The 13,856-nt window shown below is 40.4% G+C and overlaps 1 protein-coding gene across 2 annotated transcripts in view; it reads left to right on the forward strand.

Moving 5' to 3' along the window:
- MAF (MAF bZIP transcription factor) overlaps positions 1–13,856 on the forward strand; it is a 234,132-nt gene that overhangs the window by 17,793 nt on the left and 202,483 nt on the right. Inside the window, exon 3 of one of the 2 annotated variants that reach the window (XM_054049160.1) lies at positions 4,047–5,732. The exons of the other annotated variant lie outside the window; for it this stretch is intronic. The gene's annotated coding sequence lies outside the window, so the exon portion shown is untranslated. Of the gene's footprint in view, positions 1–4,046; positions 5,733–13,856 lie in introns of those variants that run through there. 2 annotated transcript variants of the gene reach the window in all.

Below are 13,856 nucleotides of genomic sequence, written 5' to 3' on the forward strand. Positions count from 1 at the left end.
TGCTGAGGAGGAAGAGATAGTGGGTGAAATCCTGACCCAGTGAAGTCAATGACAAAACTCTCACTGACGTCCTGGGGCCAGAATTTCAGCCAGTGTGTTTAAGGGCTGTCTAGGCAGGAAGCTATACTGGTATAAGGAAAGATGTGAATGCACACTTACATAACCCCCCATATGGAGACTCTTATTTTGGAATAAAAGTGACTTTTTCCAGTTTGGTTAAGGTTGTTTTGGAGATGGTTTAAACTATACTAAAAAAAGCCGCTCTTATTTCAGAAGAAGAGCGTCCATAGGGAAAGTTATACCAGTATAACTCTCTTGGTATAATTATACAGATGTAGTTTTGCCATTGAATTTCCCTATGTAGACAAGCCCTAAAGTTAAGGTGAGGATAAGGAGAATTAAAGAACACACACACATTTCCTTTCCCTTTTGCAGCTTACCATTGAGAACTTTCATGGAAGGGGAAACCTTTTAAATAAAGCAGGCTTAAAAGATAAATCTATTCACTTTTCATTTGATTTTTTAGGATTTGCTCCTTGTACCCACACATAGTTATTAAAAAGATGTGCTTGCACAGGAACTTGTTCTTTCCCATGCTTTGTTCCTGTTCAGCTTTAGTCTGCATTGAAGTCAGAATGTAGGATATGACTTCAACATTCATTTTCACGGCAACAGACTGTGATGTCACAAACACCAGATGATGACTTCAATAGAGGCAGTAGAAGGCTGGGTCTTAAACACACAAGTTCTTTTCTAGGGCTAAATGTCTGATATAATGGAAAGGGAATATAGGCAATAAGTAACCAGCTAAATTTCTGTGTGTATGAATGAGCTCTGTTTGAGTTTGCAGTCGTGTGTAAGTACCCCTTTACAAATTGATTTCATTTTACTAAATTCTAAATTATGAATAAAACTTCCATGGCATATTATTGGTCAAGTTCCCATCAAAGTCAGTAGAAGCCATGTATGTGCACATGTAGCCAAACTAGGGCCTTTTTTATATTAGGCCTGTTTCAAATGGAAGGTATTTTGCTATGTCAGTCAAGAGAATGGGAGCAAACCCCCCACCATGTACAATTTACAGGGTGTTTTACAGAAATTCTAGGTAAAACAAGTTTGATACATCATGAAAGTGTAAACTTAATAAATACTGTAAAATCCTATGTCTTCATCTCATCCGTATTCATTTGAAGAGAGAGTGAAAACTGCTTGTGTCCTTATGATCGAAGAACAGAATTTTTTATCACTGGTGGCCTAATCTGGCAAAACTCCCATCAAGGTCAATTTATTAGTTTTGCTTGAGTTTAGAATTAAGACCTGAAACATCATTGCACTAGTGTGATTTCTGCTGTTGTTTAGTTCTAACATAGAATTTTAGTTTACGTGCTAATAGATACAGTCTTTCTTTGGGGTTTTCAGTGTTTGTCATTTACCAAATGATCTACACTTTTTAAATATACAGTCCACATTGATCAGAGACTGAAAAAGTAGCTCTTTAACGTGCAATATGTTAAACGTATTTCTTATGGCTCCAAAAGGTGCAGTGCTTAGAAAAGGAGACAGTTTTAGTCTAACTGTATAGACTCCCTGTGAGACCTTAGTCAAATCAATTGATCCCTTATTTAGCAAGGTACTTAAGCATTTGCCTAGCTTTAAGCATGAGTAGTCAGTTCCATTGGCTTCATCTAAATACCTATTGCCTTTGATCTCTGTATACCTCACTTTACCTAGCTATACAATTAGGTTATTAATTCTTACCTTAGAGGGGTGTTAGGAGAATTAAGAAATATTTGTAAAGCTCTCTGATGCCTTCTGCTGAAAGGGGTGTATGTAAATATCTTGTTTGTAGTAGTGTTGTAGCTTTGTTGGTTCCAGAATATTAGAGAGACAAGGTGGGTGAGGTAATATCTTTTATCGGACCAACAGAAAAAATGGTGTGTGCCAGTTTTTGTCCTCCACATTTACTGCCTTTTTTCCCCCTTTTAGCTAATTTTTACCTTCCTTTGTTTTAACCAGTGAGAAGCTTGTCTCTCTCATCAACCAGAAGTTGGTCCAATAAAAGATATTACCTCACCCACCTTGTCTCTCTAATATGCTGGGACCAATATGGCTACAACAACTCTGCATATATAAAGATCTGTCATTTATATTTGTTTTGTGCCCTTATTTCATCTCTTTGGGTGAGGAATATAAATGACAGGTATTTAGATACAATGGTTCTGACTACTCATTATTTACGTTCCCTGAAACTCTTAAAACAGGACTTAAGTGGTCTGTAGGACTTGTGCATGCCCTTTGCCCAGATGTGAATTTCATCCCCTGAACAAAGTGGGAGGTTTGGGTGCCCAATTACATACAAGGAGCAGGCCCTCAAATAGCAAGGAGTTTTCTGAAAGGCAGACCCAAGCTGTTTTTTTTTTTTATTAATCATCGTAAATATAACATGACTCATTACCTTAAGCAAAATGATGTGTCCTTGAAAACCCTTCATTACTGGTTCACTGGCTCACACATGCACACACTCACAAACCAGCTGCCAAGACTTATGGAGGTCAGGGTGCCTTGTTCATTTCCCCACCTCCTTGTCAATGCCATTACATTAGTTCCCAAAGTTTAAGCCATTTTCACTTACCAGTTGTGCAGCTTTTATTTTTGTCTATCAAAATTATTGCTATTGTTTTCCCCGGCCCTACTTTCTTCCCCAGATCCAATAATGGAATCTTCAGCTATGAATTTGCTAACCATAAAGATTTTTGCTTGAGCTGTTTTCAAAATGCTGTGGTAAAAACAATAACTATAATAAGCCTGTGAACAACATGCTGTGCCACTCTCTCAAGCATTGCACATCTACGGGAAAGATAATAAAGATATTAGCACTCATATAATTTCAGATAGGAAATGAAACCAGACATGAAAGAGACACTAGCTCCAGCTGTTGAGTAGGAATCAAACTAGCTATGGGAATTACAGGTACTGTCACTGGAGACAGCCAGACTTCTGAGAAATTACCTCAGGTGTAGAAGCTTGCTGTGGCCCCTTGCAGATATTAACACCTAATTAACAATCTGCAAGAGCATCCTACAACTTAATCACCAGTGAGGTGAGAATGACAATCAGACAGAGTAGAAGGAATAGAAGAAGAGAAATGGTAATTTTTCCTCTGCATGCATCATCTAATAACCATGGTTATTCAGATGCAGCTAAATGCGATTTCCTTTTAGTCATTTCAGTCTATTGGAAGGCACAATATATTCATTTGCTAGCAGGTAGGGAGCGGAGGTGAGAATTGAATTGATCTGAGATACTCTGAAAAATTGACCTGGAGGTCATTCATAGTTTACATTGGGAAGTGAGACCAAGTTTATTTCTTCTCCGTCTTCCTCTTGCACCATTTTTTGCTTCCAGACATGTTATCTTGCATTGTGTAATTATTTAAACATACTCTGATTCCAAGTACCTTGTTCTCTCAAAGTTAATCAAAATAAAGAGACCTTTTGTTAGCGGTGATAAGTAATTAAATAGCCAGTTTCATGTTAGGTGGTAGGATTGTACTGAGTTATTGACGTCTTAGAATCTGATTTCCTGGCATTATGTGAGCAGTCAACGTTAAGGAAATCTGCTCCGCCCTTGCACTACGGTGATGCAGTTGCACCAGAGCAAACTCTAGCGGTGGATCCACTGCTTTGGCACAAAGTAGAGCTTATATTGGTCCAGTTTAATCAGGTTCCATACCAAACTAAGAATTTCATTAATGCAGGTAAGGCTGAAAGCTGCAGGATTGGGTCCTTACTGTGTTTTGGTTTTGAGTATATAAGATCCTAAAAGAGCGAAGATTGTTTGAAGTCAGCCAGTAATAAAAACAGCTGTAATTCAATTGGCGGGTATTAGACAACTCATATGTGTAAGGACTGCTCATGTGAGTAGGGGTGTGTAGGACTCATCCCTAAAGTTTGGTATGCAAAATAAAAAGCGGAGTTGGGAAAATGGTGCGTGCCCCTTGTTTTTCTCCACATTTACTACTTTTTTCCTTACTTTGTTTTAACCAGGGCCATGAGAAGTATGGACAGGATTGGAACCCCCATCTATCTATATACTCCAGTTTGAATACTAAGGGCCATTTGCTCTGCACACAGCACTCCCACATGTTTCTGGGCTTAATGGGAAGTCTGTGTTCATATCGCTTGGCCTCAGATTATATTGTAATAAGGCAAGAACACAACATTGAATATATTAACCACTCATCTTCCATAGAAACAGCCACATCCCATCAACTATCTCGTTCTTCTGTTCAAACAACAGGAGATCCTCTCTACATTCACCATTCCACTCATTCCATCATACCTTTTGGCTCTGTTTTTACACGTTGGCTGTATGCTGAAAATTTAACAGGACCATAATGTCAGCGGTACCAGATCAAAGGCGAGCAACATAAAAGTTGAAATATATTATTTATCTCGTAGTTTGCATCCAGGATGCTCTTCCCCTTTTTGTTATTGCTTATGTTTTGCCCATGATGTTGAGTGAGCTCCCTCTTCGAAAGCCTTTGTCCCCTACAGACAAATATTCATATTCATGCAATCCATCAGCATTTATCAAGCTCTAAAGCTCAGGCCTGTATTACATGCACATCCCAAACTTACATTGTTTTCAAAAGAAGGCTTGAGTGCTCGAGAAATGCAGGATCAGACCCTGCAGTGGTCATTTTAGATTTGGAGACTTTTTGGCCGAAGCACAAGAAATGCACTCAGTAGCCGAAAGAAGCAGTTCAGTTCATTTGTTCAGTGGGAGATTTTGTCATGCTCACCCAGTACTGTGAGTTTCTGTAGAAGCAGGGGGAAATGTTGGTCTTTGCAGGGGACCAGAAGCTAAAAGGAGAATTTATTTGGGACTATTCCCCTGATCTGGCTCACGTATCCTACCCCACATTTGTTACCCTCTTGGCTTCATTTGGCGTTCTGCCTGAGTAACAAATACAGGATCAGGCCAGCAATGTTGTTTAATCGTCATAAAAACCTTTCCCCTCAAGATTCAGTATAAAACTCTGAAAGTTTGCTTTTTTGTCTACAGATGTTGCCGGTTTTACTTCCTGAGTTACAGGTTGAGATAAAGTAGACAGTCTGATTTTGGGGATCCCCCAAACCTTTTTCTTTATGCAACAGAAAAAAGAAAAAAAAAAAAAGACCTTGGATTGTTTTGGGGATTTTTTGTTTTTTAGCCTGCTGACAATTGTCAAACGTACATTCTAGCAAAGGACTGAGGGAACAGCCTCACTGTACAACCAACAGGAATAATTTGCAGTCCTCTTTAGAGTGCAGCTATTCGGAAGATGTGTCACTTTACTATTTCTTTAAAATTTAATTGGGATCAGGCGATGGACGTGTCTCCAAATTTTTTGGCTGTTCAGGCTGAAGTAAAGCAATTTATAATTTATAATCAACGTTTGGTATCGTGAAACTAAACTGTAAAACCGACTTCAGGGTTCCAGTCATAAAATAAATATATGATAAATATTGCAATGAGGCTTGTGTAGCACAGCTAACAACAGTACAGTATATTTTGTTATATATATTTTGTTCCAAAGGTAAGAAAGATCTAAATAATAGATTACTGGGAGGTTCTTTTTTTCTTTTTCTTTTTGGTACAATCAAATGCTAAGGTGGATTTATAGCTTGAGTTATTATTTTAAATATAAAATGAAGTATTAATTTATTAAACTCGTTTATATAACCACATTATTTTTATGTCTTTATTTATATTCTGTACTATTGAGCAAAACTGCATTCATCCTGGATTTTTCTGTCTGTTGACTGTAGTGCGCCTTTGCTTAGATTTTTTTTTTTTTCTAACAAGGCAGCTCATTTAGAAAGAAATGTTTATGTGAAGTGCTTGTCAGTTGGCATTTTTACTGGTGCGCTAACCCAAAGGTAAAATATAAAGGCACATCTTTTTCTTGCTGGCTTGTTGCTACTAGAAGGGTTCCTCCCTTGTTAGCTTGATAAATAATTTTACTAGCGGGAATCTGCTGAATTTTTATGCTTGCTGTCTATTTTTTGCTTGCTGCAAATAAATTCCTGCACTCAGAGGGCACTAAAACTCCGAACACATGGTATTTTCCCATTTTGTTGCTGGTTGCCTAAAATATTTATTTCGTCTTGTGTTTTTAATGAAATCTTTAAAAAAGTAAAGAATAAAACTGCAAAACCTGTTTGTTTTCCTATTTCCAGATGAAGATTTTTAGCTTGCTTCTCATGTTTGATTGTATGTGTAGAGCCTTGACTTTAAACATGTTATCACAGGTGATCTAAATAAGCAGTCTTAAATCATTCATCGCTTCAACTACATAATGGTTTTCAAATTACAGGCAGGCATTATTTGTTGGCAGGATCAGCCATTTAAGCATCACTTACCATTTTTAATATAACTTTTAGTTTCCCTGTTTGAGATCAAGAGAGCTAATTTGTGAAATAAATATAATTCTAGATCTGATAGGGAAAGCACAAACAAGGTTTCTAATGCATTGCAATGCTGAAATGGAGATGAAATACATTCGTTTTTTGTTTGTTTTTAAGCACCATTTTGCAGTTGTTGAAATTCATGAATTTTGGAATTTAATTTAAACAAATAGAATCCCCCTTCCCCGTCCAGCAAAACACGTCTCCCTGATATTTAGATGTTGCTCTGCTACTATTTTGCACTGGCTTTACAGTACAATCCTGTGCCCTAGCCTTCCAGTTTTTCAGGGCTTTGTGGAGTTTGCTCAGGTGACTGACTTGTGGAAGTTGGATTGGGCCTTATATTTGGGATGTTTGGGGGAAATTGATGGTCACATGGGGGAGGCAGAAGCATCGAAGAGGTCAGACAGATAAATCAGAAGAAGTGCTGTAACTTTCACAAAAGAGCAGTTACAGCTACGCACAACAGTTTTGTTTTAAAAATAGAGATGTTATTTAGATCTATCTGGGGTCAGCTTTCAATTCTGTGACCCTCATGCACACTGATGATGGAGGAACTAATCAACTTCTTGCTAGCAACAAGAAATCCCTGTGGACTCCACTCAGCATCTCATACGATTATATTCACAGACATATTCAGCATCACTCAGTCACACATTTGTGCAGTTTGCACAATGTATAGTTAAAGGTCCCCGACCCCGGGACACAGGCTACTCTAAATTGGAGAGAAAGGAGGAATATGTATTTACATCTTTACTTGCTTTTTAGAACACGTAGAGAATCCATTGGTAGCCCTGACTTTCTCTCTAGGGGACTGGATATAAAGCCTTTCTGATGGCATACTTGGTATGTGAAGCTGAGTCTTGTGGTCACCGTCCTGTTCCTGGTGCAGAGACGTCCATATAGCAGATCACCACAGTTAGCACTGATTGGCAATCTCAGCAGAGAAGCCAAGAATTGGTCCAGATCAGTGTTTAGGCGCATTGGGAACCTTCCAGGAGAGAAAAAGATGGTGAATGAGGTGGAAGGGACATTTGGGCCCTATTCCAAATGCATTTTTCTCTATATTTAAGAGATGTTAAAACTTCCAGTACATTATCAGGAATATGGAATTGTCATGGCCTCCTAGATATTCTGTTCTCAGCCATCTGTATGTGTGAAAACCTTATCAATTAGTTTTGTGTACCCTTTTATTTCCTGCATTTGAATAGCAGAATTCCATGAACCTATCAAGATGCATGGATGATTGACCAGGAATGTTATAAACATTTTCTTTTAGCTCCTCTTCAAAACTTTGGGCCAATTCCTTAAGTTCTTCCACAGGCCACACTCCCATTGATTTCCTGTTATATGTAAGTATTGGGGCCCAGATGTAATTGAAGGCAATGGCGTAGCTCCTGCAAACACCAGGTTTGAAGCTGTATATATTGACCACAAATGAAATAATGGGATGGAGGGAAGAAACCAACCCGTACACAATTGTTTGAGTGGGAGGGGGAGGTTTGGCCACTGAAACGAACTATTTCTCTTGTGAATGCTGCCATGGAGATGCAGATGTGACCTTTTTATTTAAGATCTTGTCTGAAGAATCCACATACAGTAAACTGCATAGAACTAAATTTACCCCATGAGAAGGGCTAATCTGACACTGCCAGGAGTTGAAATGGGGTTTCCTAGAGTCTAGGCACCCTTAACTTTTATTGCCAGCATCAGTTAGCTGCTGCAGAGGGTCTGGGGATTGTTGCCAGGTCATGAATGTGGACATTGGGGAATTTGCATGTGCATAGCACTGTGTTGGGGAAGTTCACATTTCAGGGGAGAAAAGTCCATCCCACCCTCATTACAAACATCTGTGATGCCGTCTCGCTCACTTCATCCAGTATTCCAATTCCTATGTGAACAGTGGCCCATTTCTTTTAGAACACAGTTTGGGACAGTCATACAAAATGACTCTGTCAGAGATCTGACTTGATAAGATATCACATTTATATGGTGATTCCCACACAAAATGCTTTATAAACTAGGCATCTCTGGGGTAGGAGAGTAGCATCTAACCCAGGGGTCGGCAACCTTTCAGAAGTGGTGTGCTGAGTCTTCATTTATTCACTCTGATTTAAGGTTTCGCGTGCCAGTAATACATATTAATGTTTTTAGAAGGTCTCTTTCTATAAATCTATAATATATAACTAAACTATTGTTGTATGTAAAGTAAATTAGGTTTTTAAAATGTTTAAGAAGCTTCATTTAAAATTAAATTAAAATGCAGAGCCCCCCGGACTGGTGGCCAGGACCTGGGCAGTGTGAGTGCCACTGAAAATCAGCTCGTGTGCCGCCTTCGGCACGCGTGCCATAGGTTGCCTACCCCTGATCTAACCAGTACACAAGATACTGAGCAACAGGAAATAGTAGCCATGGTGTTTAAGATTGCAGCCAGAAGCTCCAGGTGCAGAAAGCTTCTAGGAGACCAGTTTATGTAAATGAGGAGGATGTAAAGCTAAATTGACCTTGCAGGGACTTAAGCCAGTGGTTCATATTTGAGCTGCAGCTGCAGCAGAGGTGAAAATCTATGTTTCCTTCTCTAAGCCCCCTAAAGAACAGAGTTTTAGTAACCAGTTTTTATTGGAAAAAAGAAGAAAAATGTATAATCTTCTTTACAGTAGTTCATTTTGTTTTCCAGAGTGATTAATGAATTAAAGATGCAGTGTATTTATATTATAGCCTGATTACCATTGTGCAATAAATCTAAAGAACAGTATCTGCCAATATGATAAGGCTAGCAGGATTTTTTTTAAGCTTCACTTTCAGCTATTAAAATTTTGGAATAAAATTTATTCTGGCTGTTATGCCACTATCCTTTTGAAACCATACCACAAGGAAATAAACTGTACAAATGGATGGTGTAAGTACATTATGGGGACATTTTACTTTTGCGATGGAAACAGAACGGTATGTAAGACTCAGCTGGAGTATTGTGGCCACTTCTGGGTGCCACACCGTAGGAAAGATGTGGATAATTAGAAAGTCTGGAGGAGAGCAACAAAAATGATAGAAAATCTGACCTATGAGGAAAGGTTAAAAAAACTGAGCATACTTAGTCCTGAGAAAAAACGACTGAGGGGGAATCGAATAAGTCTTCAAATATGTTAAGGACTGTTTGAAAGAGGACTATGATCAATTGTTCTCCATGTCCACTGAAGGTAGGATAAGAAGTAATGGGCAGATTTAGGTTAGATATTAGGAGAAACTATCTAATTATAAGCACTGGAATAGTCTTCCAGCTGAGATCCCCATCACTGGAGATTTTTAAGAGCAGATTGGACAAATACCTGTCAGGGATGGTGTACTTGGTCCTGCCTCAATCCAGGGGCTGGACTTGATGACTTCTCAAGGTCCCTTCCAGCCCAACATTTCTCTGAGTCCATGATCAGCATTAAAATGGAAATGGAGTTGAGGGGAAAATAATGACCCAGTTTTAGCTGTAACATTTCAGCAGAATTTTTTTTTAAATATCAGGAATAAAACCCCAGTTAAATAAATGTGTGATACTTGCCATAGTGCTTCAAGCTCTGCTTTTGTCAGGCCAGCTGAGCTCCATGTAGCCTGATTAATGCCTGGATGGGAGACCCGCAAGTTGGTGTAAGAAGTGTTGTTTGTGAGTCCTTAGATGGCAGGCTTTTCTTTGAATCAGCTAAACTGATGCTCCAACAGGGGGCTGCTGCTGTGGTGCTGAACTGAGGTCCTGAACACTTGTGATTATTAAAGATCCAATGGAATTATGGGCGTTACCCTTATGTCCAGGCTAAATTCCACTAGATAGCTTCAAATTAATATCATATTCTTTGCCATTCCCCACCCTCACACTCCACACACACACACACATATGCACCTGCACATAGACCTCAGGAGTGGTTGCATTTTGGTGGCAAAGAAAGCGGTTATTGTAGATATCAGGCCAAATTCTGAGGAAAGCTTCATCCTTGTGGAGTCAGCAAAACCCAAAGGAGCACATCTGCCAAAGCACAGTAATGTCCATTTGTCCTACTGTTTACCCACCAATGAGAATCTCCACGTCTCTTACACAACAGGTTGGGTCTAATACAGAAAGGAAACTTAGCCACACAGCCTCTGACCATCTCATGCCCCAGTCATTGGAAAACTTGCCTGCTGTCCCCTAAATGAATGTAACAACTACTCTTGAGACAGGCGTGAAGATGGCGATGCCTTGTATTCTGAGGAACACTGAACAACAGAACGGGAAGATAGGGAATCAGGGGAGCTCCTGCGATGGATTTGCCTGACCCGCCTCCTGCAGCTTCTAAACCCTGGGTCAGACTCCAGGAAGAACAGCTGGGAAGCCACCTGACTTCATTAGTTACTGGGAATTCCCCTTGTGTAAGAGGAGTCCTTAGTAATGTAGAGCCAGTGTAGTGCTTCAGCCATCCCTTCCATCTCAACCCTGAGACTCTGACTCTTTCTAGCTGCCGGAAAACCCCTTTGGGGCCATAGGCAGTCAGAGCCTTCAGCCTGCTTTAACTTACCCTGGGGAAACAACTAATCCCAAGCTGGCCCCAAAATCGAGGGACTACAAGTGTGGCGTACGGCCACCTTTACCTCTGCCTCCGACTCCTGAGCCATGCTGAGTGGTGCTCAGAATCTGGGCCACTGCCTTTTCTTGGGCATCTGTGGCTTTATTCACTTGAATAGCTTTTTTCATTTTCATTGAGACTGCTCACATGAATAAAGCAAACAGGGGCTTGCAGAATTAGCTGGTGCTAATTTTTAAGTGGATAATATCTCTAGTATCTTTTTGAGCTGTGCTTTGGCCTGTAGGAATCCAAATGGGGCGAGCTGCTTGGAAACAGATGTTGGATGAAAGTTTCTCCAAAACGGTATAATTATTTTTTATTATAATATTACACCAAGAATGAACCTCACTGACCCTGCCGAGCCTGATCCAAAGCCCAGTGGAGTTGAGCTCTGTTGGGAGCCTTTCCATTGACTGCTTTGAGGGCTTTGGAGCGGGATCCCCCAGGAACATCTCTTTCTCATATCCTGGTAAGATATGAGAAAGGGGGGGAGGGATAGCTCAGTGGTTTGAGCATTGGCCTGCTAAACCCAGGGTTATGAGTTCAATCCTTGAGGGGGCCACTTGGGGATCTGGTGCAAAATCAGTACTTGGTCCTGCTAGTGAAGGGAGGGGGCTGGACTTGATGACCTTTCAAGGTCCCTTCCAGTTCTCGGAGATGGGATATCTCCATTAAAAAAAAAAAAAAAAAAAAAAAAAAAAAAGATACCCGAAGGGGACAAACTCAGCCATATCCTCTGAAACCCCTGTACCGTTTTCCTCTTATACAACTTCCCCTCACTTCCATCCCACAGGGGCCACAGCATTTGTCCAGTGGCTGTGGGTGTATTTCTCTCTGGTGTTCTGTGTAGGCTTGGGTGGAGGTGGCCACTTGTGGTTGATATTAAGTGATTCCACCTCCCACACCACATATCCCTGGGCTGAGTGGGATCCTGTTGGTCTGTAAAGCACCGAAGCATTGCTTACTGCATCTACACTATTTGAAGGGGAGGAGGGAATTCTACTCATCTCTTCAAAACGGCAAGGATATCAGCCAAGAACAGCACAGGCTGTTAGTTTATTTTCAGACTGTTGTGTATCTTTGCCTGATTTGAAGTCCCTGGACTGCAGGACTCTTGGCAGTTTTTTCCCCCTCTCCCTCTTTCTTCAAGCTGTTTTGAAGGCTGCTTTCAAGCCCACAGGGTAATAAGGAAAAGGGTCTCTATCTGGTTATGAACTATTTCTTTCAAAAATGACATTACCTGGCACAGTCAAGCACTGTAAAAAAAATCACTCTAGTTTTTGGGCAGGCTTTCAAGAGCTCACATGCTGCTTCCCCAGGTATGTCAGGCCTCTTGAAAATAAATCAGCATGTTTCAGAGGGGAGATAGATATGTATATTCAAATAGACATTGCACTTGGAATTGGAGGCTCTGGTTCTTACATGGAATCCTTGGTTAATATCCTCATTAAGAACTCTGCCTTGCCACTGTTTTTACGAAGATCCAGTCATTTACTTTTAAAGTAAATTAAAGCAAATTTCTCAGCGGTGACAAGTCAGTAAAACAACGGAAGGCTCAAGTTTTTCAATCATCTGACATCTGTTCCTTGTTTCTGCTGTAGATCTAAATGCTCTGTGCACCGTGACAGGTGAGCTGAAAGGGAGCTCCAGCTGAATCTGTGTTTGGTTTTTTAATATACTGTATACACTACGCCTTTTCTAAAAGTGTAATTTTAAAGATTCCTGTGGCAGCAAATTGAGAGCTTAATTGACACAAAAGCTTGACAGTTCAAGCTTAAAATCGACAGTTTGATTATGTGTTTTGTTGCTAGAAATGTGGAAAGCTATTCCAAAATAACTCAGGTGGTGAACCAAACTGATCATCCACTTCTTGATACCCCAGTCAGCTCATACTTTATACCCTCACCTTTTGTGCAAGCCACCCACTCCATTAAAAAATACCCTGGAAGGGAAGGGTAGGGGATTCACAACATTTTTGTGCAAGGGTGGGAACTAGGTTGTTCTAAAATCTTACCCAAACCACTTTCACAGTAGGCTCATGCTCAACATGTTTGTCTTGCAACATTGGGCGGTGGTCTCAGAAAAAGCAACTAGGTGAAAAACAACATATTAGGGCTATGTGGTATTTAAACGTGTGTGGGATACAAAATGGTGATTGATTTATTTTGAACTTTTGGACGATTTATGGATCTCTGGGTCTGAGTGTTGGCTTCCTGCTGTGTCAAGCATTACGGTGTGGATTTGTTTTGTGTGGGGAACAGAAAAGAGAGGGGGGGAAGGTCTGTTGAGAAAGCTGGAAGGGGCTGAAGAATTTTCACTCAGGGCAGAGAGTTCTAAAGAAAAGGGATCTGCCATCTATGTTTTTTGTTAAGAGCACTCTTCAGCTTAACCTGTCTAATACTGATTTTTTGAGTGGTAGGGACGGACAGCGAGATGCCGCTGGAGGTATTGGAGATGAAATTTGAAGAGTTTTGCGTCACTTTAGAAGAACTGTAAATAAAAACTAGGGATGTTTAAACTTCCCAAAGAGTTCAGGTGCATACCAATGTTTATCTGAACTATTCCAACCTTTCGGCATCTGCCTCACCCTTAATGGGAGTTGATCTTTCCTGCCCACAGGATACCTCTCTCTTCAGATTTGGACTTCCTTTTTACCATGTGTTGTATTCTTCAGACCCTTCAAGTCCAACCCACCCAGCACCTTTGTGGGGTAGTTGACTAGCCCACTTCATTCTCTCAGATCTTCAAGGGGTGTGGAGGGGTGACTAGTGGGCCTGCTCTCTCCTCTGAGTTTTAGAGGAATCCAGCAATTAGGACC

This window comes from Malaclemys terrapin, chromosome 14 (assembly GCF_027887155.1).
Source record: "Malaclemys terrapin pileata isolate rMalTer1 chromosome 14, rMalTer1.hap1, whole genome shotgun sequence".
NCBI classification, from domain to species: Eukaryota; Metazoa; Chordata; order Testudines; family Emydidae; genus Malaclemys; species Malaclemys terrapin.